This window comes from Ovis canadensis, chromosome X, assembly GCF_042477335.2.
Source record: "Ovis canadensis isolate MfBH-ARS-UI-01 breed Bighorn chromosome X, ARS-UI_OviCan_v2, whole genome shotgun sequence".
NCBI classification, from domain to species: Eukaryota; Metazoa; Chordata; class Mammalia; order Artiodactyla; family Bovidae; genus Ovis; species Ovis canadensis.
The window spans coordinates 107,099,478-107,127,289 of NC_091727.1; the positions used below are offsets into that span (position 1 = coordinate 107,099,478).

The 27,812-nt window shown below is 40.5% G+C and overlaps 1 long non-coding RNA gene and 1 pseudogene across 1 annotated transcript in view; both read left to right on the plus strand.

Moving 5' to 3' along the window:
• LOC138931170 (uncharacterized) overlaps positions 1 to 27,812 on the plus strand; it is an 854,662-nt gene that overhangs the window by 473,167 nt on the left and 353,683 nt on the right. The window lies entirely within an intron of this gene.
• Positions 25,964 to 27,186, plus strand: LOC138930030 (PRELI domain-containing protein 1, mitochondrial pseudogene; annotated as a pseudogene).

The window sequence follows — 27,812 nt, forward strand, 5'->3', positions numbered from 1 at the left end:
TTTCAGTATCCTATTACTTTGCCTTTTGATACTGTTCATGGGGTTCTCAAGGCAAGAATACTGAAGTGGTTTGCCATTCCCTTCTCCAGTGGATCACATTCTGTCAGACCTCTCCACCATGACCTGCCCATCTTGGGTGGCCCCACAGGGCATGGCTTAGTTTCATTGACGATGGTATGATCACTCACCTAGAGCCACATATCCTGGAATGTGAAGTCAAGTGGGCCTTAGAAAAAGCATCACTATGAACAAAGCTAGTGGAGGTGGTGGAATTCCAGTTGAGCTGTTTCAAATCCTGAAAGATGATGCTGTGAAAGTGCTGCACTCAATATGCCAGCAAATTTGGAAAACTCAGCAGTGGCCACAGGACTGGAAGAGCTCAGTTTTCATTCCAATCCCAAAGAAAGGCAATGCCAAAGAATGCTCAAACTACCGCACAATTGCACTCATCTCACATGCTAATAAAGTAATGCTCAAAATTCTCCAAGTGAGGCTGTAGCAATACGTGAACCGTGAACTTCCAGATGTTCAAGCTGGTTTTAGAAAAGACAGAGGAACCAGAGATCAAATTGTCAACATCTGCTGGATCGTGGAAAAAGCAAGAGAGTTCCAGAAAAAACATCTATTTCTGCTTTACTGACTATGCCAAAGCCTTTGACTATGTGGATCACAATAAACTGTGGAAAATTCTTCAAGAGATGGGAGTACCAGACCACCTGACCTGCCTCTTGAGAAATCTGTATGCAGGTCAGGAAGCAACAGTTAGAACTGGACATGGAATAACAGACTGGTTCCAAATAGGAAAAGGAGTACGTCAGGCTGCATATTGTCACCCTGCTTATTTAACTTATACGCAGAGTACATCATGAGAAACGCTGGACTGGAAGAAGCACAAGCTGGAATCAAGATTGCCAGGAGAAATATCAATAACCTGAGATATGCAGATGACACCACCCTTATGGCAGAAAGTGAAGAGGAACTAAAAAGCCTCTTGATGAAAGTGAAAGAGGAGAGTGAAAAAGTTGGCTTAAAGCTCAACATTCAGAAAACGAAGATCATGGCATCTGGCCCCATTACTTCATGAGAAATAGATGGGGAAACAGTGGAAAGAAACAGTGTCAGACTTTATTTTTTTGGGCTCCAAAATCACTGCAGATGGTGATTGCAGCCACGAAATTAAAAGACGCTTACTCCTTGGAAGAAAAGTTATGACCAACCTAGATAACACATTGAAAAGCAGAGACATTACTTTGGCAACAAAGGTCTGTCTAGTCAAGGCTATGATTTTTCCAGTGGTCATGTATGGATGTGAGAGTTGGACTGTGAAGAAAACTGAGCGCCAAAGAATTGATGCTTTCGAACTGTGGCGCTGGCGAAGACTCTTGAGAGTCCCTTGGACTGCCAGGAGATCCAACCAGTCTATTCTGAAGGAGATCAGCCCTGGCATTTCTTTGGAGGGAATGATGCTAAAGCTGAAACTCCAGTACTTTGGCCACCTCGTATGAAGAGTTGACTCATTGGAAAAGACTCTGATGCTGAGAGGGATTGGGGCAGGAGGAGAAGGGGACGACCCAGGATGAGATGGCTGGATGGCATCACCAACTCGATGAACGTGAGTCTGAGTGAACTCCAGGAGATGGTGATGGACAGGGAGGCCTGGCGTGCTGCGATTCATGGGTTCGCAAGGAGTTGGACTTGACTGAATGACTGAACTTAACTGACGGATCTGTGGTTTAAATTTTACTATTATTTCCATCCCAATCCAGATTTTGAATTTAGTTTTCCTTTCTTTTTATTGTTTCTAAAGGTATAACTTTAGATTATTGACTTGAGATCTTAACCCCTTTTTAAATGGAGGCATTTGCAACTATAAATTTCCATCTTAGTATTACTTTTAATGCCATCCCATAAGTTTGGTTATGATGTATTTTTTTTTCATTCCTCTTAAAATATTTTCTAATTTCACTTGTGACTGCTCATTTTGACCCATTGGTTAAGAGTATATTATTTAATTTCTACACGTTTTTTTTAAAAAAATTTGTTTTCCTTTTGTTGAGAACTAGCTTCATTCTACTGTTATCAGAGAAGATATGTTTTATAATTTCAGTGTTTTAAAAATTATTGAAAATTGTTTTGTGGCCTAACATGCTGTCTGTACTGGAAAATATTCTATGTACCATGTAAAGAATATGTATCTTGTCTTTGTATATGTCAGTTAGGTCTAGTGTATTATGTTCTCAAATATCCCATATATTTTTATTGCTCTTCTAATGATTTCATACATTGTTGAAAGCAGTATATTGAAGTCTCCAACTATTGTTGCTGTTGTTGTTTAGTTGCTAAGTCATGTCCAATTATTGGCAACCCCATGGACTGTAGCCCACCTGGCTCCTCTGTCCATGGAATTCTTCAGCCCATTTCCTTCTCCAGGGGATCTTCTAAACTCAGGGATCAAATCCATGACTCATGCATTGGCAGGTGGATTCTTTACCACTGAGTCACTTTGGAAGCCCCAGTATTCTTAGTGGACATGTGTTTGCTCAGTAACTCAGTTGTGTCTCTTTCTGATCCTATGGACTGTAGCCCTTAGGCTCCTCTGTCCATGGTTTCCCATGCAAGAATACTTGAGTGGGTGGCCATTTCCTTCTCTAGCGGATCTTGTCCCAGATCTTTTTTTACCATTTAGCCACCAGAGAAGCCTGACTACTGTTGTAGAACTGCCTATTTCTGCATTCCTTTCTGTCAGTGTTTGCTTCATATTTCTAGGGCTCTCTTCTTAGGTACAGATATGTTTATAATTGTTATATCTTCTGGATGGATAGACCCTTTTATTATTATGTATCCTTTTTTATTGTAACATTTTTGACTTAAAAGTCTATTTTATCTGATATTAGTACAGAACTCCAGTTGCATTTGGTTAGTATTTGCTATCTTTTACCATCCTTTCCTTGTTAACTTATTTGTGTCTTTGGATCTAATGTGAGTGAGTCTCGTGTATACAGCATATAATTAGATCATGTTTTTATATCCATTTTGCCACTCTCTACTTTTAATTTAAGAGAGTTTAATCTATTTATTTTTAAAGTATTACTGATATCCAAGGACTTCTGCCATTTTGCTATTTATTTTCTAGCTTATGCATCAATTTTGTTCCTTTTTTACTTCATTATTGCTCTCTTTTGTGTTTAATTGATTTTTTTTAATGTACCACTTATATTCCCTTATTTTCCTTTCTATGTAAAAGTTATCTTCTTGGTGTATATCCTTGGGATTTCAAAGAACATCTTAAATTTATAGCAATCTAGTTTGCTATAAATTAACATCAACTTAGCTTTTATAGTATACAAAATATGCTCTGATAAGCTCCATTCCTCTTCCTCTGTGTCAGGTCACAAATTTCATCATTTTTTAGTATTATATGTTATTTCCAGTAAGCAAAGAGATTTCCCTACATACGTAAAAAAAGGTATCCAATTCATGAAAATAACATTAATACTGCCATTCAATTCATAGACTCTGTTCAAGTTTCATAGATTGTCCCAATAATGTCCACAGCGTCCAGTGCATAATCATGTGCTGCATTTAATGGTGATGGCCTGTTAGTCTAGAGTAGCTCCTTAGTTTTTCATTGATTTTCATATTCTTGGTCCTTTTTTCACTCCAGTTTTATTGAGATATAATTGACATACAGCACTACATAAGATGTATAGCATAATGATTTAACTTACATATTAACACCTCATCAGGTGATTATTACAATAAGTTTAGTGAACATCCATTATCTCATGTAGCTGTACAACTAAAGAAATAGAAGAAAAGTTTTTCCTTGTGATGAGAACTCTTAGGATTTACTCTCTTAAATTTCACATATAACATAAAGCAGAGCTCATTACATTTATCATGTTATACATTACATCCCTAGTACTTATTTATAACTGGAAGTTTGTACCTTTTGACTACCTTCATCCAGTTCCCCTCCCCCACACCCCACCTCTCATAACCACAAATCTGATTTCTTTTTCTATGAGTCTTTTTAAAAAATATAATTTACCTTCGACACTGTTAGGTTCTGGTGTGCAACATAGTGATTCAGTATTTCTATACATTTCAAACTGATCATCTTGGTAAATCTAGTTAACATGTGTCGCCATACAAAGATATTGCATATTTATTGACTATATTTCTCATACTGTACATTTTATACTCATGACTCATCTTTTTTGTAACCGAAAGTTTGTATCTCTTAATCTCCCTTAACTATTTCTTTCCTCTTCCCATCTCCTCCCCTCTGGCAAACATCTGTTCTCTGTATCTTCAATTCTGTTTCTGCTTTTTTTGTTTATTTGTTTTTAGGTTCCACATATAAGTGAAATCATAATACTTGTCTTTCTGTGTCTGACTTATTTCACTTAGGATACTACTCTGTAGGTCCATCCATGTTGTGTCAAATGGCAAGATATCATCATTTTTTATGACTGATACCCTATTATAGACATACACATGAACACACATACACACACACATCTTCTTTATTCATTTATTTATTGATAGGCACTTAGGTTGCTTCCATATCTTGGCTATTATGCTGCAGTGAATACAGGGGTGTATATGTCTTTTCTAACTAGAGTTTTGTTTTCTTCAGGTAAATATAAAGGAGCAGAATTTCTGGGTCATATGGTAGTTCTCTTTTTAATTTTTTGAGGAGCTTGATACTCTTCACCTTAGTGGCTGCATCAGTTTACATCCTCACCCACAGTTTCCCTTTTATCCACACCCTTGCCAACTTGTTATTTGTTGTCTTTTTGATAAATGACATTTTGACAGGTATGAGTTAATATCTCATTTTGTTTTGTTTTGTATTTCCCTGATAATTAGTGATGTTCAGCATCTTTTCATGTTCCTGTTGGCCGTCTGTATGTCTTCTATGAAAAAATGTCTATTCAGGTCCTCTGCTTTTTATTTTTTTATTTTTATTTTTTTAGTTTTTTATTTTTTAAATTTTAAAATCTTGAATTCTTACATGCATTCCCAAACATGAACCCCCCTCCCACCTCCCTCCCCATAACATCTCTCTGGGTCATCCCTGCTTTTTAAAATTGGGTTGTTTTTCATGTTGAGTTGTCTGAGTTCTTTGTATATATTTAATATTAATCCCTTATTAGATGTAATGTTTGCAAATATCTTCTCCCATTTAGTAAGCACCCTTTCTATTTTGTTGATAATTTCCTTTGCTGTGCAAAGGCTTTTTAGTTTGATGTAGTCTAATTTTTTTATTTCTGCTCTTGCTTGTTTTGCCTGAGGAAACATGTTCAGAGAAGTTGATGTCAAAGAGCATATTGCTTGTGTTTTCATCTAGAAGTTTATGGTTTCAGATTTTACATTTAAGTCTTTAATCCACTTTTACTTTATTTTTGTATGTGGCATGAGAAAGTAGTCCAGTTTCTTTTGCGAGTTCCTGCCCAGTTTTACCAGAATCATTTATTGAAGATGGTTTTCCCCATTGTGTATTCATGTCTCTTTTGTTGGAGGTTAATTGACAACATAATTGTGTTGATTTCCAGGCTCTTTTAGTTCCATTGCTCTGTGTGTCTGTTTTGTGCCAGTCTCATTCTGTTTTGATTACTGTAGCTTTGTGGTATAGTTTGAAATCAGGAAATGTGATAAATCTGGGCTTGTTCTCCTCTTTCAAGATTGTTTTGGCTATTAGGGTTCTCTAGGGTTTAACTCTTCAATCTCTCTAGTGAATATTTCAATTCAACTATGGTACTTTTTAGCTTCAAAATTTGTTTTTTTTTTCCATTTTAAATTTTCCTTTTCTTTATTGATGGTGAGAAACATTTTAAAATATTATATAAATAATAAATATTTATAAAAATTTATTTATAAAATAATAAATCTTTGTTTATTTTGGCAAGATATTGTTTTCCTGAGTTTCTTTAGGTTTTTTTCCATTGCTTCCTTAAGCTCTTTCAGCATATTTAAGATAGTTCATGTAAAGTTTTCCTCTTGTAAGTACAATGTTTGGGCTTCCTTAATAATGGTTTCTTTTAATTTCTTTTTTTCCTTGTAAATGGGCCATATATTCTTATGTCTTTTTACATGCCTCATAATTTCCAGTTGAAAACTGGACATTTTGAACATTAAAAATATGATAACACTGAACATCAGATTTCCCCCTTCCTCATGGGGTTTGTTTGTTGGTCATGGGTTGTAGTATTTTGTTTATTTAGTGACTTCTCTGGTGTATTTTGTAAAGATGGTGTATTTGTCACAAGTGGTCACTGAAGTCTGTTCCATTAGCTATTGATTGGACAGATAGCTCCTTAAACTCTTGGATCAAGAAAAACCTCTCTCAGTCTTTGTAGCTGGTCTTTCCATATGTGTTGAGTCTGGCTTCCTACACTCAGGCTTTTATAACTCTGCCTTTGTCCTCCTTTCCTTCTTGTGCAGAGCTTGAATGACAGCTAGAGGAGAGGGCTTAGGGATTGCTTAATTTTTTTAATCATGCTTCTCATGTTGGGCATATGCATAGCCTTTTAAGTTTCCAGGAATATGTGGAAACTTTCATCCCCCAAAGCATCCTCCTTAGCCTTTCCTTTGGCTTTTCATTGTGTCTTTGGTTTACCTCAACTGATATCCATTGTTTCAGGTGGAAGATGCTAGTTCATTTGCCTTTAAAATGTTTTTGACAAATGCTCCCTTCTGTGCATTCATTCATATACCCCGAGAGAGTTTCAGTTTTAGCAAAATGAAGGCAATCTTTTTGTGTTAGTCCTTTGGGGAATTGCCATCCAGATCAAAGCCAACTGTCATAATTTTTGAGAACAAGATCCAATCTGCTCTGTCTGATACCAGGAACCAATTCTGGGCATGTGAATTGGTGTTTCACGAACCCACACTAAACCTAAAAGGTGTGGATGCAGAAGGAATAAGCTAAAATGCCACAAAGCTCTGTTAACTGGGTTTTAGTCACCTTTTTCTTATTAAAATATTTGCTTTGACTGTTTTGTGGAGTTCTGATAAATTTGATTCTGATAGTTTTCATAAGTTTTTTTTTTCTCTTTGGTGTTTTTGTGGAGGGATTGGCCCTAGGGATCCTTTACTCCATAATTTTCACTGATGCTATGCCCACTATGAGTTATTATAATCAATATCTTATTAATTAGAATGAGCGAAAATAGGTCACAAGCAGTCTCAGAGTGGCTGAATTCTCTCTGGACATGGACCACATTTCACAAAGCCACAGAGTAATAGTCAAGATATAGGAAGTATCAAAAATCAAGTCACCTAACTGCTAGTGGAAGGTTCTTTCCACCAGACCAAATTATCCTCATGGCTAGTTAAAAAGGTTCTCAGTACAGGTCAATTTTGAAGAAGTCATCTATATTTTAATTTCAGAAATTTTTAAGTAAATTTCTTTCATGATGGTTTAGTTTCTAGAGGGCTGTCCCTGAGTAGTCAAAACTCATATGGTCACTTGTCCTCATTCTAAAAACAAGTGTTACCAGGCTGTGAGGCCACCTTTCATACTTGTGATCTCAGTCTATTTGGTTTCATCTTAGAAAATTTTCTTTACCTACCACCATTTCCTCTGACTAATGAGAATGCCCAGGCATTCTTTTTGGTCTTGAGCACTGTTTTCTGTCCTCTTCTGATGGGTTATTCTAACTAGAGTTCTCTCTTCTAGAATCTCTGTTGGCTCATTTTCTTTTTTGTTGGTAGAAATTGTATTTAGTTTAGTTCCCCTTCGCCCAAGTGATTATGTAGTGTACAGAATCAGTAGCCAGAGATAATCAATTAAAATGTTCTAAGTCTAGGACTTTTGACTTGTCTAAGATCTGGGTAGAAAAGTGAATGGATAGCAGTGATTTTAGATATTAATATTTTACCATTGCCCTCATAAGTGTGCTCATAATTCTCATCCTATGTGTCCTGACTTTTGCTTCAGAAAAATTTGATACCTATGGATCACCTTGGTGAGTGAGTGACATGGGACTTTCTATGTCAGTTTCTTTTTCTTAGGAACATCTGATAGCTAATATTCAGTGTGCTTTTCCTTTTTGTTGATTTCTTTGATTTATTGGGAAATTTAGCTAAGAGCATTTGACTTTGCCTTCATGGAAAGAAGATAAATTATGTCTTGTGTATGTGTGTGTGAGAGAGATTTCATTTTCTTAGTGCCTTAAATGAGGAACAGATATGAATCTTTTTCTTGAAAAACAAAAGCCAAAAAAAGGAAGTGAAGGCAACTCAGGTAGCCATTAATAGGAACTTGGAGTATGTTTGAGTGTTGACATTCTGCTAATATTTTCCAGGAAGGCTGAGGAAAAACCTTACAGCAGAATGTTCTATTTTATTGTTAATGTGTCTGGTGACACTTCTTTCTTGTAATTCATTTGAATGCCTTGTAACTCTGGATGGAGCTTCCTGGTCTTTTGTTACTCCTGGGATCTATGAAAGACAAATGGGTATCAGCAAGAGTGCTATTTTCTGTGCTTTCAGAAAATAGGGCTGATGAGTTTACAGAGTAGTCTTCCACACTGTGACACTTTGCCTGAGGCTAGTTTTGAGGCAAATTTAATAATTATATTAATAAAAATAATAGCTATTAGTTATCAAGACATATCAGATGACAATTACATTTTACACATTGTTTCTAAATATTGCAACATTGATATTTGCATCTCTACTTTGTATATGAGGAAACTGAGAAGCAGAGAGGGGAGATAACATGGTTCAAGGTACACAGCATATGGTTCAAGTCAAGCTCTCCCAGAATGCAAAGCATTCTCTTTCTTTCCACTGTGCCTCATGCTTTTCAAGCACTATTGTTTGCTATTGGTAATATGTTGTTTAGTTTCTAAGTCATATCCAACTCTTTTGCCCCTCATGGACTGTAGCCTGCCAGGCTCCTCTGTCCAGGGGATTTCTCAGGTAAGAATAGTGCAGTGGGTTGCGATTTCCTCTTCTAGGGGGTCTTCCCAACCCAGGGATCAAATCTGCACCTCCTGTATTGGCAGTTGGATTTCTTACCAGTGGGCCACCTGGGAAGCCCATTGGTACTATATATGTGCTTTTTTTCCTGGTCCTTGTCTTTAAGGAGCTACCATTTGCTCTATGAATATATGCTATATACCAGGCATTAACATTTTCTTGCAAAGTAAATATTAGCACCCTCATTTTTCAGGTCAGATGATTTTCCATTATACCATGCCACCTCTCCTTGCTTTTATTTGCCCGTGAACTAGGAATCTTTGAACCATGCTATGGCCCTTTTTGTCCTATACTTATTATCTTTCCAGGCCTATGTTCCAGGTGATTCCATCATCTTGTTCCTGTATGCTTGATGGGTGCTAATGATTTCCTATGTTGCCTTTCTGAATTGTTAGCATTCTCTTAGGGACCCACTGGAGAAGGCAATGGCAACCCACTCTGTACTTTTGCCTAGAAAATCCCATGGATGGAGGAGCCTGGTAGGCTGCAGTCCATGGGGTCGCTAGGAGTTGGACACGACTGAGCGACTTCACTTTTACTTTTCACTTTCATGCATTGGAGAAGAAAATGGCAACCCACTCCAGTGTTCCTGCCTGTAGAATCCCAGGGACGGGGGAGCCTGGTGGGCTGTCGTCTCTGGGGTCACACAGAGTCGGACATGACTGAATCAACTTAGCAGCAGCAGCAGGGACCCACAGGCTTACTGCTTCTTATGAAGACAAAGTTACCCAAGCTTGGTGTTCCTCAGCTGTGATGGAAGTTCACATTTGCCTGGGCCTATATCAAATCACCTCCATGGGACTCATTGACAAGGGGAACTGTCTTAATCTGCTCAGCCTGCTGTATCTAAATGCTATAGACTGTGTGGCTTATACGACAGACATATATTTCCTCACAATTCTGGAATCTGAGAAGTCTAAGATCAAGGTACAGGCACGGTCAAATTCTGCTGAGAATCCTCTTCCTAACTGGCACACAGCTGCCTTCTCACTGTATCCTTGCATGGCAGAGGGAAGAAAATGAAGCCAGCATTCTAGTGTCTCTTCATTTAAGGAAACTAATCCTGTTGTCAGAGAAGGCAATGGCACCTCATTCCAGTACTCTTGCCTGGAAAATCCCATGGGCAGAGGAACCTGGTAGGCTGTAGTCCATGGGGTCGTGAAGAGTCGGACATGACTGAGTGACTTCTCTTTCACTTTTCACTTTTATGCATTGGAGAAGGAAATGGCAACCCACTCCAGTGTTCTTGCCTGGAGAATCCCAGGGATGGGGGAGCCTGGTGGGCTCCCGTCTATGGGGTTGCACAGAGTCGGACACGACTGAAGCAACTTAGCAGCAGCAATCCTATTATAGGGGCCTACCCTTATTACCTCATCTAAACCTAGTTACCTCCCAAAGGCTCCACCTTCTAATATTGTTGTATAGGAGGTTAGTGGTTCTGCATAGGAGTTTTGTGAGGACATAAGCATTCAGTTATGGCTTAACAGAGAACCAACACAAATATGTCACATGATCATGCTGCTTGCTGTTCTATGAACAATAAGTACTCTATCTCTGACCCAAGAGTCTTTCATCTTCTTTCAGTATCCATGAAAAAGTATGTTTTGTCTTTTTGGTTTATACAAGTAGGGGGAAACCTAGACTCTTTAGTTTTTGACAAGTACTCTACCCTAGGTTTTTCATTTTGGCTTATAGGATCAGGCTTTATCCCTAGCCCTGAGTGAGTGCCGGCTACTGCTCTCTGCAGTCCTTTCAGGTGGTTCTTTCCCCTCCCTTGGTTAGTTTCTTCACATGTATTGACTTCCAGGGTTCTGTCTGCTACTCCCTCTTGTCTGATTATCTGTGCTATGAACTCCTTGTTCTTCTTGTACTCACAGCTGCTTTCTCTCTAGCTCAGAAGACCCATAAAGACTTCTCCTCCATTCTCTCTCCCTGCACCCTGCATGTGTCCTGGAAACTCTTTTGGGGCAGCAAACTGGCACAATCATTTGTTTCAGGGATTACTGTTGTTCATTGCTTGGTGTACTATATCTTGAAATCTCTTTTATTATTGTCTCTATTTTTTGGGTCGTTTCAAGTGAGAAGATAATCCAAGCCCTGTTACTCCACCTTGGCTGCAATTGGAAACGGAATCTTTGTCTTTTGAATGCGGCCTTGATGTTTAAAAACAGCCCAAAGAGAGTGGTGAGTAACTTATCTGTAAGGTTGGCCATCAAACTCACTAACTCCTCACAACCCCCTTTTCAAAAAATATGTGGTACTAAAAGTAACCAACCTTTTTTCCTCCTGTGGTTTTAACATTTCTGTGGTTTAGAATTATTTTTATGAAGAGGAATTTTCATGGATTTCCTCCACTCTTCCCTCTACTAATTTACTAGGCAGTATAACCTATGGCTGAGTTGGCAACTGGACGGAGAAGGCAATGGCAACCCACTCCAGTACTCTTGCCGGGAAGGTCCCATGGATGGAGGAGCCTGGCAGGCTGCAGTCCACGGGATCACTAGGAGTAGGACACGACTTCACTTTCACTTTTCACTCTCATGCATTGGAGAAGGAAATGGCAACCCACTCCAGTGTTCTTGCCTGGAGAATCCCAGGGACGGGAGAGCTGGGTGGGCTGCCGTCTATGGGGTCGCACAAAGTCGGACATGACTGAAGCGACTTAGCAGCAGTAGCAGCAGCATAACCTATGGAAGGTTAGAAGTTCTGAGGAAGAAAATGAAGGTTATATTTTTAACCATCATCCACTCTTGCCCCACACTGCTGTTAACTTAGGAGACATATAACTTTTCCCTTTTTGGTGTATTATCTTCTCACTCTTGGTGCTGTGACTCAGGCTGAGGCTCTCATTTTCTGCATACCCCACTCCTAACTGTTCTTTCTTTTTTCTGTCCTTTACATTAGGGCCAGACTAACTTTCTGGGGGAAAAAGCCCCAAAATAGATCTGACTGTGTCATTTTACCTCTCAAGATGCTTCCCCCTTAAATACAGAATAATATCTGGTCTCCCTTTTTGTCTACAATCCCATCTCAGCTTGTGTTTCTCCATTCATTTTATATAACACAATTTCCACCATCCACAACATTGCAATCCACAAATGGCAGTACTGTCAGATGATCTTAAACTGAATGAGACAACTCTGCCTTTTTTTTACAGGTCCAGCTCTGTCCCATCTTGCACACTTGCTTCTGCTAGCTGCTTTTTCAGGAATTTTCCATTTTAGCTGCCTTCAAAGACATTTTCAAATAATAAGTACTCCAGAAGGCTTCTCAAGAGGCCTCCAATTGGGATAAATTCCCTTGTCCCTTATTTTCCCATAGCCCATTGGTTTCATTTATGTTTTCTGGGGCTTCCCTGGTGGCTCAGATGGTAAAGCGTCTGCCTGCAATGAGGGAGACCCGGGTTCGATTCCTAGGTAGGGAAAATCCCCTGGAGAAGGAAATGGCAGTCCACTCCAGCACTCTTGCCCGGAAAATCCCATGGACGGAGGAGCCTGATAGGCCACAGTCCATGGGGTCACAAAGAGTCAGACACGACTGAGTGACTTCACTTTCACTTTTCAGTTTCATTTATCAGACCCTGCTTTGGTTTATTTGAGTAAATACCTCTCTCCTTCAGTGGACTGTCAGTCTGTGGAGTGGAGGTACTTACTGCCTTATTTTTCTTCACATTCATTGATAGCACCCATCTCAGGACCTTTTTTTGGGGGGAGTCCCCTCATTTAATAAATATTTTAAAAATTGACATATAGTTGATTTACACTGTTGTGTTAGTTTCAAGGAAAGCATGGTGATTCTGGTTTACATACCAACTCAGGTGATATGGTGGGGGCAGATGATTATGAGATGATGGTCTCCCTTAAATTTTATGGAATGAGTTTCCTATAGGAAGGGAGGTTTGGTTACAAGAAGAAAGGGGAAAGGAATATTATGCTGGGCAGATGATATTACAATCCACTACAGAAGTGGACTTTTGTAAAGTTAATCCTGTTGTGATGGTACTCATGGCCCTGGTTGAAATATTCATAGAGTCACAGTGCCCTAAGACAAAAGGATGATCTAGCCAAGGGTGAACACTCTTTGTAATGCTAGTCTTGCCTGAAATTGAGTTACAGATTCTTACATAAGCTAAAAAATAATTTCCCTTTCCAATGGACATGTCAGCTGAACCCAACTTTATGAATTGGCTAATTGCTTTCCCTACTGTGTATATTAACTGCTGAGCTCTTGGAAAGAATTGAATTCTTTTTGGTGACAGACTGAAGAAAATCTTGATCCCCATGAGCCAGTCATCCAGTTGTTTAATATCAATTGAAGAGACATCCTTTTTTAGATTGTTGGTTTGAAGGTTGATGGAGTATTGCTCTTGATACAGTGCTCGAGGTAGTAAAAATTGTAGAACTATTAGAATTCTGATATTGTCACAGATGGTACTATGTAAGAGTCCAGCTCAGGGCCCTTCTCTGAGACAGTGCAGTATATTCACAGATCAAGTCCTGGCCCTGAAAATCTGGTTGTCATTTGGGAAAAACACATTGAGAGTCAGCTTCCTCTGTAAATGGTTAACACTCTTCTTTCTCCATGGAATCACGTAATAGAAAAAGAAATGCAGAGTAAATAGAATTTCATGCTTGTGCAAGTCACTGGCAAAATCATCTTTGGGTCATGCAGGCAGACATGTTATTTTCAGAGGAAAGTTTGGAAGGGAAACATTTTATTTCAGTCTTCCTTCTCTTAATTTACCCTCTTTCAAATTCTAGTTTTAAAATGCTAATTCTTTCCAGAGAGATGTACTGAGAAGGGAATGGACTCTGCACCTGTCCTATTGCAGCATTATCAAATGAGTGATTTATTCATGCAGATTTTGAATACTAGAAAACTCCAAGAATACATATATTAAAAACTATTATCTAAAGTACCTACTCACTATTTTTGTTGTGCAAATCACAAATAGAAGAGCAGAGTAGATAAAGTTTGCTGTGGCAGATAAATTACCTCAAATCTGTTGGATCTCTTTATTGTCTGTTTCTATCATAGACACACACACGTGCACACACACGTGCACACCACCCCCTCCACCACTGTCCTACCTTATCACTCTTCCTGCTGTATTGTATTAGTTTTCCATTGCTGCTATAACAAATTAGCACAGACTTAGTGGCTCAGATAATATACATTTATCATCTTACAATTCTGGAGGTTGAAGTCCAGAAGTCCAAAATGGATCTCACTGGGCTAAAAACCAAGATGTTGGCAGGTCTGAATTCCTTGCTGGAGGCTCTCAGGCAGAATCTCTTTCCTTTCCTTTTCCAGCTTCTAGGGGCTACATTGCTTCAGTTGTGGCTCCATCCTCCATCTTCAAACCAGCAATGACCAGTCAACTCTTTCTCATGGGGAATGGCTCTGACCTAGCCTTCTGTCTCCCTTTCCCAGTGTTAAGAATCTTTTAATTAGATTGGACCCATCTAGGTAATTGAGAATAATCTCTATTTTAAAGTCAGCTGATTATTAACATTAATTCCATCTTCAGCCTTAGTTCCCCTTTTCCATTATTGCCTAGCATGTTCTCAGATTCTGGGGATTGAGAAGTGGACATCTTTGCCAGGGTGAGGGGGTGTGTTGTTGTTCTACCACATATGTCAAGTGCTCCAGACTTAATTCTATTCATTGGGTGCCCAGAATCCTTCACACTCATGTAAGGCTATTGTTTCCAAAAGATCTTGGAGTATAATGGACAGATAGGAATACCAGAATAGGAGACAGAAGGCCAGGGTTAGAAAACAGCCTCTTCACTTATGAGCTATGTAACTTTGGGCAAATCACTTCCTGGAGCCTCCACTTCCTCATCCATGGCCTTTTCCTCCTTTCTTTATCAAAGTATACCTGTTCTGCATCCTTTTTAATAGGGCTCAACTGAGACCTCGAGATAATATGGAAAATACTAATTCAAGCTAAGGCATTAATAAGTGATAATGGTTTCATGCATCACTACACCCTTCTAACTCCCATACCCTCTTGATTACTATTTATATTTTATAAGATGAATTCACCTGGAAGGAAGTCATTTTATTAGGTGTGCAACAAATGTGAATGGACTGGGCTGGTGTCTACCTTTTAAAGCTGGCTTTGTCCCTGAACATTTAAGGAGAAAGTATCTACCGGATGACCAGAGGGTATGGTTTACCCTGGATATTCCAGTTTATACCTTTTGCCTTGTTTTACTCTCGTGTCCTTATTTAGATGATAAATTACATGGTCACTGTATTTATTGGGTTGGCCAAAATTTTGTTTGGGTTTTTCTGTAACATCATCTGAAAAAACCCAAATGAACTTTTTAGTCAATACAATATTTGGCACTTGTAAATGTATTGACTGTATTTATAAAAGTCTCCTTTTACCTTACATTTTCATGAAGGCAGGAGCATTTTTATTTTGTAGTTTCTCCTGTAGTACCCTAGAATCTGTATGCCATGGGTTCTGGGTAGCTGTTTCTAACTAACTATATTCTTTATTTTGCAATTAAGCCATCATTATTTCTCCACGTTTATAAACTATCTGTTATGAAGTGAGTTGATTGCCTCCCGCCCCATTCATATGTCAAAGTCCTAACCCTCAATTTGACTGTATTTGGAGAGAGGGCCTTTAAGGAGACAATTAACATTAAGTGAAGTCATGAGGATGGGGCTCTAATCCAATAGAAATTGTATTATTACATGAAGAGGGAGAGACAAGGGATGCCCAAGCACAGAGAAAAGGCCATGTTGAGGACACAAATTATGCTACCACACAAACAAGCCAAAGAAAGAGGTGCCTCAGGAGAAATCAAATCTGCCAACATGTTCTGTTAGACTCCCCTCAGTCAGAACCGTGAGAAATGAATTTCTGCTGTTTAAGCTACATAGTCTGTGGTTATTTGTTATTTCAGCCCTAGCAGACTAATATACTTATAAGGAGCAGTTAGAGATATTGTTAAAAATGCAGTTTCCTGACTACTATCTCAGACTGAATCAGAATTTCTGTGGTGGGGCTCAGGAAAGCTCAGGTGATTCTTGTACACATTAAATTTGAGAATTGCTGAAATATGGACCTCAGGGCACTAAAAAGGGGGAGGGGCTTTTTCATATATCTTTGTCATGTCAAGTTTTTGTTCTCTCTTCAGGGACTTTCTACCTAGGTGTTAGCAGAAAATAGAGGTTGACTATCTCAGTTATCTTTGGCATATCTGGAATTGTCAGTGAAAATTCCAGAAAGCCTGGAGGCTATGGGGACTATACATTCAAGATAAATCAAGGAAGAGAAGAATATATTATTTTAGGGAGAAGGTATCAAGACTAATCTAGAATTAGTTCTTAAAAAAGGTCATTGAAGGTGGATTTGACATTTGGCCACGGCTCCCCTTCTTCCTTCTCTGGGGCTAGTGCCCGATACTTGGAAATAATACTTTGCCCATTTCCTTAGGGGCACTTAAGAAACTTTAGCTTTCAGTTCTATGCCTTTTGACTACCTACCTCTAATAATAGATGCACTTAGTCCTCAGAGCTTGAATCCCATCTCATTGGAAGCTAGATTAGGGACAGGACACCTAGGAGGCATGGATTCAATAAACGTCCTATTCTATGATGCATGAGATGTTCTTGCCTTAAAAGTTAGGTACAACCTCAGAGTCAGTCCTAGTTGTAATTAGCATGAATCCTTGCCGATTTCATGGACTATGGAAGTCCAAAACCTTTCCCTGCATCCCTAAAAATTCAAGTTTCCTCCAAATAATCCACATATGTAAGGTATTACCAGTGTAGAATTTACTGAAATTTTATAGAGGCTATGGAGAATAATTTACATTACAGCGATGCAAATGACTTTAACATGTACCGCAGACAGTATTAGCTACCAGAATCCTGTGGAGTTTCACTATCTTGTTCTCTGAACCCAAGTCTCTTTCTAGCTGGCCAATTTCTTTCACGTTCTCTCATATTCTAAGATATCAACAAAATTCCTTCCCCATTCTATTCATAGAAACAACGTGCCCATCCTAAGACTTGGTGCCGCCTACTTATCCAGGTTGTTTTTTTGGAGGGGGAAGAGGTTGGGGGAGTGGTGGGGAAGGTCACTTTCTATCTTTCTGCCTTAAACACCTACTAAGGCAGTCTTCTAATCCAAGACAGTGTTATTCTTGAGAGAAATTCTGGTGACCAACTTTGTCACCATCTCTTTTTGCAAAGATACAATTATTGCTGTTATTGCCATGAAGCAGATAAAGATATAACTAAATAAAAGAACACTATAATACATAGTCAAGAGAAGAAAACTAAGTTTACTCAACTTGTCTTATATGTCCAGCACAAAGTAGGTGTTTTATATGTTTTCTTATGTGGTCCTCATTGTAAACATGTAAGGTGGAGGATCATTATTCATCACATATTCTTAGAAAAAGAAGGATTGGAGAGGTCAAATAACTTCACCTAGTAAAAGGAAAATCCAGTATGTAAATTCATGTCTGAGTCTTAACAGTTTTATGTGCCCTTGGAAATGTCATGTTCCCTCTCTGCATTTCAGTTCCTTATCTATAAAAAAGAAGCTCAGATCAAATTGCTTCTAAAGGTTTTTAAAGCATAGACAAACATGTTCTGTGACCTATCCTTACTCCACTTGAAAAGTAAAACTGGAAGCTATACTGTGCTTTGCTTAAGACAGGACCTCATTAACATATAGATCCTCTTTTTCTTTTTTATTGTCCTGCCCCTGAAGTTGATAAATTATGTGTATTTTATTTATATGTATACTGGAGAGTGACTAGATTTTAGATACATGAGGTTCCAAACGTTTTAAAAGTAGGATTGATTTGCTTCAAATTCCATTTTCCAATTTTTAAAAATATTTTCAACTTTGTCCTGAAACAGAAAGGCTCGATGGTCCTTGCAGTGTTAATGAATTGTATGGCAACTTTGCCCTTGGTTGTGAGAAGCTGTATATGGGATGTTCAGACAGAAGCCTCCTATCCTGAGCCATAGCTATCAATTCCAAACTGTGAAGGCTGTTTCTCATACTGAGCATCATAAGTTGAAATGCTGCCATCCCTTCCAGTGTCTGTGTTGGTAGGGGAGGCAGGACCGAAGACAGAAGCACCCATTATCATGAGAAATACTCAGAGCAGGCTGTACTAAAACAGTGGCTGATATAGAGGAGATTGTATGGTTTTAGGAAGCCTGTATTAGTGGAAAAAATGTTACTGTATAAGATGCTATTGAATCGAAGTTAGTGGCTAGGTATTGGCTAAGTCATTATCCCCATGAAGAAGAGGAAGTAGGAAGGTGGCATATAGGATCCTATTTGAATTTGGTTGAAAATAGAGAAAACAAAGGAATTTCTCAGGAGAGATACTAGAGACTGTGCTTTTTGTATAAAAGTTGGTTACTTGGGTTATGCTGTCCCTGTCTGGCTAATCCTATTCTTCCAATAAATAGAAATAGTTATAATAGATACCACTTCCATTTATAGTGCTTTGTATGCATTATTTCACCATCACAACAGCTCTGGATAGATATTATTGTCCAGATTATACAGATGAGGAAGCTGAGGCTCAATGAGGTTAAATGACTTTCCAAGGTCATATAGCTACTGAGTATCTGAACCAGAATATGAACTCAGGTAGCTGTCTTCTCCTCCTTCCTTCTCTCTTCCCCATTACCTTCATTGTTTACACTTTCCTACCTCAGCCTGAATATCAAGTGATTACCTTGTGGAATAATTTGTGAAATAGTTTCCAAGAGAGTTAATATTGGTGGGCTAAATAAATAAATAATAGTAGACTGATTAACTGATCAAGCAATTACATATTCATCGAATGCTTACTGTACATTTGTCCTGGGGATACAGTGTTACAAAAACACCAGAATAACCCTTGCTCTCTTAAAACACAGAATGTAATTGCTGGAGCTGTCCGCAATGATATCCAAGCTGTTTATAGCAATTTAAGTTTAAATTATTTAAAGTCAAAGAGTTAACTCAGTCTCTCAGTTACATTAACATTTCAAGGACTCAATAGCCACATGCTAATGACCACTGTACTGGGCAGCATAGATATGGAACATTTATTTCCATTCTCATTGGAAGTTCTATTGGACAACACTTAGATAATTAATATATGGTGGCTCAGATGCTAAAGAATCTTCCTGCAATGTAGGAGAGCAGGGTTCGATCCCTGGGTCAGGAAGATCCCCTGGAGAAGGGAATGGCAACATACTCCAGTATTTTTGCCTGGAGAATTCCATGGACAGAGGAGCCTGGCAGTCTACTACAGTCCATGGGGTAGCAGAGTCAGACACGACTGAGTGACTATCACTTTTTTCACTTTAGATAATTAATAACAATTGGGTTGAGTGAGAAAGAAGAGTGACAGGGTGTTAAAGAATTCATATTTAGTGGGTTATCCAGTCTGGGAGGCTTTCCTGGGGAAAGTGACATTTGAGCTGAGCTTTCAGTCTGAAATAACTAACTAAGCCAATATTGCCAAGTGAGGAAGCTTCTGCAGATACTCCCTGTGTGTGTGCTCAGTCATGTCTGGCTCTTTGTGACCCCATGGACTGTAGCCCACCGGGCTCCTATGTCCATGGGATTCTCCAGGCAAGAATACTGGAGTGGGTTGCCATGCTCTCCTCCAGGGGACCTTCCCGACACAGGGATCAAACCTGTATCTCATTATGTCTCCTGCATTGCAGGCAGATTCTTTACTGCTGAGCCACCTAGGAAGCCCTAAATACTTCCTGCTATGAAGTAAATTAACTCTGAAAATGACAGCAGTGGATTTGATCAACTTGTCCAGGGTGTAAAGGCACCTACCTTCTCCCTTCAATGGACCCAAACTTAGCCAAATGAGAGAACAGAATAGAGGAAGTACAGAACTGTCTCACACCTGTGCTCATTCAGATCAGGATGGTAGTAGAGCCTGGGGCCATGAATTATTGCAAGTCAGGTCCTGGATTCATTTTTGGTGCTTTGTTTTGTTTTGTTTTAAAAAAAAGCTCTGTAACTCTTTTTGAGATACTTGGAGATCCAAACCTGGCTGTCAGTATTAAGTTTGATATAATAATAATATGGTTCAGAGTATATCCTGAGCGGGGGAGAAGGTGTTTGTGCTTAAATACATCTGTGCTGTGTCGAGAGCTACATGTTTTATGAGCCTCTCTAGCTTGAACACCCACACATCTGCAGGCAGGAAGTTCAGTTCAGGTTCACAATCTAGCTAAGATGCAACTGTGTGGTGTTTGCTCTATGTTTAATTAGAATGGAATGCAATTGGGGTTTGTCTCCATCATCATCTATATCTCATCATTTAGGTCTGTCATCTATCTCTCTCACCTATCATTATGATCTGTTATATATCTATTCTCCAGAAGTCCTAGGCAGAATCCTCAATGCTATACAAATCCTAAATCCCTCCTTTTGGTGTATTCCACTCAGGCCCAGATTCTTTCTCTGACCAGGGCACCAAGGCTGTTCTCTCCAATGTCAACATCATGAACTAGGTATATTTTGTGTTTACTATGCAGAGACAGAAAACAGTCTCCAAAAGGTGAATTTGACTTGACCAGTAACGTGATATCACCACAATTAGTTATGTCAATAAAAACCACCAATAAAGGGACTTCCTGGCTGGTCTAGTGGTTGAGATTCTGTGCTTCCACTGCAGGGGGCGCAGGTTCTATCCCTGGAGGGGAAACTAAGATCCTGTATGATGGCTGTGTGGCGCAGCCAAAAACAAACAAACAAACAAACAAAAAAAACCCAAAACAAACCAACCGCTAATAAAAGCTGTGTATTTGGTATCATAGAAATGGGCAAAAAATCAGGTTGATTCTATGAACTTCTCAACTCTCAGCCAAACATATTAGTATCATGTGGGAGTCACAGTACCAAAAATCGGAATGGCTGGGTTCTCCAAAAGCTTCCCAGTTTTTGAAACAGAAACAGCTGTGTCAGCCTCTGTGCGTCTGCCTGCTGTTTGTCTCACTTCCATATTAAAGTGCTTTTTTTTTAATGCATCCCATTGCTACTATTTTTTTTTTTGGAAGGGGTGCTGTTTCTGTAGATGATAGTCTCTTTAAATACTGCTTCTTCCTCTTTGATTTAGCTTCTTTCTTGCAGCTGTCCCTCAGGGATCTTGACACACTGGATATGGCTGGAATCCAGGTCCTGTCTCTCTCAGTTTTCGTTGCATGTTCTGAGCTTTGTCAGAGCCATTCTGTATCTGATTTATCTTCTGCCAGGATGGTGGCTCCATATTCAATCTGTTTGCCAAGTGCTTCTGAGGCAGCCTTTTCAAAGCAGATAATTTAATTTCTCCATTTTCAGGAAGCAAAGAACAAGCTACCTTATTAACTGGAAATGTGCTTATTTGATGCTGTGTGGGGGCTGACATTATCCCCCTGAATCTTAGGAAGCTCATTGTGTTCCTGAGGTTTAATTCTCCTCCTTAAAAATCTCTGTGATTTTCCCACCCCCCACCCCCACACATATCCTCAGATGCAGACATACTTCCAACTTTTCCAATTCTGTCAGTTCTTTGAGAATCAGTGTAAGTCTTCTCCTCTCCTTGTATTCTTCCCCAGTAAGGGAACCTGTGTTGTTTTTTCTCATCTCCTTCAGTGACTGTTGTCTGCAACATACCATTTAGCATGTGCTTATTATATTGTCTTGTATTATCCACTGAACTTCAGGTTACATCATTGGTGGTGAACCATTGTAGAATTTTGTGTGAAATAGTTACATGATCTGATTAGTGATTTAAAAAGATGACTGATGGCATGGAGGCTGATTAGGAGGTTGAGATATTGGAGGACTGAGGAAGTGAATACCATGGCAATAGAAATTGAGAGAAAGCACAGATTTTAGAGGTGTTTGGGAGCAAAATCGATAGGACTTACTGATTGATCGGATGAGAAGGGCCAGAGGCAGGGAGGAGAAGTCTAGAATTGACTCTCAGGTTTCTGGTTTGGACCACTGGGTGGGTGTTAGTGCCACTCACTGAGGCAAGGAACAGAAGTCAGCCCACTCCCTCATGGGTCTCCTCTCCTTCCTCCTGCAATCCCATATGGGTCCACAGTAAGTGCTCAGAAATGCATGATATTAATTTTATTCTGTTAAGAGAGAAGAGAAAGTCTTGCCTTTTCTTTGTGTCCTGCCTTAGCTTATGTAAGATACTTCCTGCAGTGGAAGGATGTTAGTTTCATGGCATCTTTGTGTTGCTACTCTAGGAATCTTCTCTCTGCTGCTGTGATCTATTTTTGCATTTCTGTGGTCTATGATGCAAGTTCTGGACTCACTGCTTCTGGATTCACTATGCTTACCAGTCCGGTAGTGCCACATACTTCTCCTTGTCCCCAAAATGATCTCATCACAGCAGTCACTTACATTTGAACAGTGATTTAGAATTTAGCAGGCATGTTCAGATGTGCTTTACTTCCTTTGCTCCCTATTACTGCATGTGAGGTAGGCAGTTAAGTAGGTTTAACTGTCCGTGTTTCATACATAAAGGAGTTTAGGCCGTTAGAGATGCAACCTGTGGCATAACTGGGACTCTGCCTCCACATCCATTGTATTTATTTTAATTAGTCAAGTCAATTCTTGCCTTGCTCTCTGGTACCCATGTGTTTCCAGACTCCTCATGACCGGTCCGACTTCTACCTTCGTCCACTGTGACCTCCTGCTTTTGGTTTACCTGCCTTGCTCATACCTATACTTTGCCCTGTATATATACATCTCTTGCTTTGGCTTTCCCATTCCAGGCACCTTCCCCTGTTCCTGTTATCCTTGTACTACAGTCTTGGCATTGATACAAGATTTGCAGATGAATTTGTGGCACTGGAACTTTTTCTTCCCAAGAACATAGAGGAACACCCACTTTCAGTCTGTTGGACCTGAGGAAATATTGGCCTTTGAACTCTGTTACTTTCAAAATGTTACGTTTGTGGATATGAGCAGTGAAAGAAGGCATAATAAGCTAGGCAAGATTTCCAACCCACATCCTGCCTCCTCCAACGCAGATCTCCTTTAAGGGTTTCAATGGGCTGCATTGCCTGAGCCTCTTTCTCCCTGTGAGTACATGGACCTCCATACTTAAGTGTTTGGTATTGAGCATTTGGGACAATTTTTCATTAATATGATAGCAACAAACAGCTTTCTGGGTTGTATAGATTGTCAGTAGGTACCTTCTTCTCAACACTGAAATGGTTTCATGGGTGGCCCTCTGTTTGAGAGTCTCTGTGGACCCAGTGGGAGCCAGGGTTGCTTAAGCTTTCTTAGCACTTCAGTGTTTTATAGTTGAGCAGCAAGTATTTGAGAATCACCTACCGACAGGGATGTTATAAACCAACTCCTTGCTCTTGAGCCTACCATCTAATTGGGAAGGGAAACCTTACATTTTTTCCCACCATGACTGAGCAGCATACAACACAGTTATAAACTTATGCTAGGGAGATTGGGACAGAAAATGAGATACGGGTCAGGCTGCTTAAAGAAGCTTCCTGAAAGGGAGGACCTTTGAACTGATGCTGAGAGCACGGGTTAAGCTTTTGATTGCAGCGTGTGTTTGTGAATCAGTGTTAGTGCTACTATTTGGGGATAGTGGAATGGCATGATAGAAACCCCATATTTAATTCTTTTTCAAGGAATATTTCTTTTCATCTCAGATGACAAGTTCAGGAGGGGGCCTGTCAAAGGAGGTTTTGTTCCCCCCCCCCCCAGCCCCTTTTTTTTTGATTATGCCAAATCTTACATTCTGTGTTCCACCATTCTACGGTTTGGTTCTTTTGCAATATGATTTTAGGATCTGGTGTGAACTTAGTCCAGGACATTCCTCTTCCAAATCAGTTTTCCACTTTAGGTGAAAACTGAGTTTGTACTTTTGAGATAATTGTTCTAAGACAGTGCTGCTAAAATACAGGCTAGAATAGAAAAGTTAACTTTGTGTAGCTCTGAGATGCAATTTTCTCTGTTCTTCCTTGGCAAAGATGATGCTGTGACTGGGGAGCCTTCTCAGAGTGACAGATCTGTGTGGGCTGAAGCCCCAGTTTGATCATGAGGGGGCGGGAGATGGAAATTTCTTTCTCTTCTTTATGATGGGTTCTGATGCTGGCAACTGTATGCTCTGGGAGCTACTGTTGGGGGCATGATGCATGCCTTGTTTCTCAGTGGAACATTGTGGAGCAAATAGCGTCTGAAACATATTTTTGCAAGTGAGGCAGAGTGCAGGATGATGATGAACAGAGGAAATAATAATTTGTTACATAGAACAGATTTGTTGGAGCTGTGGCCTGCACAAATGTTGCATCCAAAATTGCGAAGATTTTCCTAGATGATAGGGTGGACTGGGATAAATTCTATGTCTCAATTTGGGGGAGAGGATTGTTAAAGAAAAATGGGTGGAAATAGTTGGCCCTTGACCAACTGTGAAGTTGGAAAAATATGTCTAATATCCTACCTTTCTATTTACTTCATTGCTTCGCTCTTGTTATTCTCCACTGGTGAAACTAGAATCCCCCTCTGTTAAGGTTATAGTGAAACATCAGTGGTAACTTTCTTAGAGAGGGGACTATATCTGGGATACAGGGGTGATGGCATGACTGCCTGGTGTAAAAGACTCTATCTCCAGAAGAGGAGGCTTAGTGTAAGCATGATGCCCTGGGAATGGGGCAAATTCTTGTTCGTTATGGGCCATGGCTTGAAATTGATTGAAGGACTCAGTAGGAATTTGGGTCTCTCCTGGGGGTCCACCTGTGCTAAATAGACAACACATTGTGGAGGGATAGAAAAAAATGAAGGTGCATAGTGAAAGTGATGGAGAAGGCAATGGCACCCCACTCCAGTACTCTTGCCTGGAAAATCCCATGGACGGAGGAGACTGGTAGGCTGTAGTCCATGGGGTCTCTAAGAGTCAGGTACGACTGAGCGACTTCACTTTTGCTTTTCACTTTCATGCATTGTAGAAGGAAATGGCAACCCACTCCAGTATTCTTGCCTGGAGAATTCCAGAGACAGAGGAGCCTAGTGGGCTGCCATCTATGGGGTCGCGCAGAGTCGGACATGACTGAAGCGACTGAGCAGTGAAAGTGAAGTCGCTCAGTCGTGTCTGACTCTCTGTGACCCGTGGACTGTAGCCCACCAGGCTCCTCCGTCCATGGGATTCTCTAGGCAAGAATACTGGAGTGGGGTGCCATTGCCTTCTCCAGGGGATCTTCCCGACCCAGGGATGAAATCCAGGTCTCCCACATTGCAGGCAGATGCTTTAACCTTGGCTCCACCAGGGAAGCTCTTAAATACAAGAATACAGTCTTTCAGAAAACCTCCTATAGAGACACAGAACTTCAGATCCAAGTACTAACATCAAAGATTTCAAGGGAGGAAAGGAAGCCAGGTTGAAAGAAGGAGGAGGAGGAGGTGGGAGGGGGGCGCAAAAGGGGTGGCCTTACAGACGTCTCCTGCCACCTACAGATGCCCAGGCATTATGGGACTTTTCCCTGGGCCTCCAGAGAAGGGAGGACTGGAACTCGGCCCTACCAGAAATCAGACCAGACCGGAACCAGAATTCGAGTTCTCTGCCAAGAGGAGGTGATCAGTCTCCAATCCTCAGCTCAGGCTGCATATATATTAATATGCATATATATGAAGGTGCATATATATTAATAAAAATATTCCCAAGGACTTGTTTAGGATGGATTCAAAAGGGAGAAATTATCTACAGGGTAAAATTAATAACATTTATTGAACTCTTGTCATATGGCAAGCATATTATATAAAATTTGTATCTAATTCTCATGATAAGCTTATGAGGTAGGCAGTTTTATTATTCACATTTTATATACAGATAAAATGAAGTCAAGTTGCCCAGGGTCAGAGAACTGAAAGTGACTGAACTAGGATTGATTGATGCATTGATTTTTTAAAATTAGGATAAAATGTATAACATAAAATTTATCATTTAACCTCCTTGAATCAGGATTAGTTTTTCATTCTATTTTAAAAGTTATCCCTCATGGCAGCGGTGGCGGTGGCTGGCTGGGTGCAGCGCTGTAGCAACTGAGTTGCTGCTAGCCTGGTGGCCCAGCGTTGAGCTCCAGCCTGGCCTCTGCATGCCCCTGGGGCTCCAACCCCCTAATGTTGCCCCGGCACTGAGCCCGCCCTGGCCAGGATGATGGTGGAGTATTTTCTGGGCCAGAGCATGCTCTGGAGTTCCTGGGACCAAGTGTTTGCTGCCTTCTGGCAGCTGTCCCAAATCCCTATAGCAAACATGTCTTGATGAAAGACACAGTGCACCGAGAGGTGACCTCTGACCAGAAGCTCCTGTCCAAGGACTCCTGACCAAGACGAACAGGATGCCCCACTGGGCTGAGCGACTGTTTCCTGCCAGTGTTTCTCACTCAGTGTACATCCTGGAAGATTCTATTGTGGACCCACGAAACCAGACCATGGCCACCTTCACCTGAAACATCAACCACGCCCAGCTGATGGTGGTGGAGGAATGATGTGTTTACTGTGTGAACTCTGATAACACCGGCTGGACTGAAATCTGCCAGGAAACCTGGGTCTCCTCTAGCTTAGTTGGTGTCTCCAGAGATGTCCAGGAATTTGGTCTTGCACTGTTCAAAAGCAACGTGACTATGACTGTGAAAGGTTTTGAAAACATCTTGGCCAAGCTGCAAGGTGAGGCCCCTCCCAAAACCCTTGTTGAAACAGCCAAGGAAACCAAGGAGAAGGCCAAGGAGATGTCAGTGGCAGCTATGGAGAAGGCCAAGGACCTTGCCAGCAGGGCAGCCACCAAGAAGCAGCAGCGGCAGTTTGTGGAGCCAGCCCAGGCCCCGAGGCAGCAGCCTAGCAGACTACCAGCTCCAGTCCTGTGCCCTCTCCTCCTGTACTTTATTATTAAAAGCCAGCTTCCAGTCTTGTCCACTGTCTGGGTGGTGGGCTGGGGGTAGGTGCCCTGTTTGGCATCTCCAGCACAGCCAGTCAGTTACCCATGTCTGAGCTGGGCCTCCTTACTCCTGGATCAGGTGGTTGAGGATAGAGGCCCAGTGACTTGCCCAGGGTGACTGCATCCAGGTGAAATGGTCATAAATGCTAGACTGTAAGCTCCATGAGGGCAGGGACTGTTGTTTTATCCTCTGATGTGTCCCAAGTATATGAAACAAAATCTTACATGTAACAGGCACTCAATAAATACTTACTGAAATTAAAAATAAATTATACAGTGAAGTTGTCTTATTTGGTGTGCATAGAAGGCAATGGCACCCCACTCCAGTACTCTTGCCTGGAAAATCCCATGGACGGAGGAGCCTGGAAGGCTGCAGTCCATGGGGTCGCTGAGGGTCAGACACGACTGAGCGACTTCACTTTCACTTTTCACTTTCATGCATTGGAGAAGGAAATGGCAACCCACTCCAGTGTTCTTGCCTGGAGAATCCCAGGGATGGGGGAGCCTGATAGGCTGCTGTCTATGGGGTCGCACAGAGTTGGACACGACTGAAGCGACTTAGCAGCAGCCGCAACGCACACATAGAATCACAAACTACCACCACAATGAAGATACAGAATAATTCCCTCTCCCTGAAAGCTCCCTTGTGCTGTTCCATTTGAGTTAAACCCTCTACTCACTTCTAACCTCTGTTTGCTGTGTAAACAACTGATCGGTTTTCTATCACTATAGTTCTTTTCCAGAATGTCATCTTCATGGAATCATACACTTGTTGTTCAGTCATCTCAGACCCTCTGTGACCCCACAGACTGCAGCACACCAGGCTTCCCCATCCTTTACTATCTCCTGGAGCTTG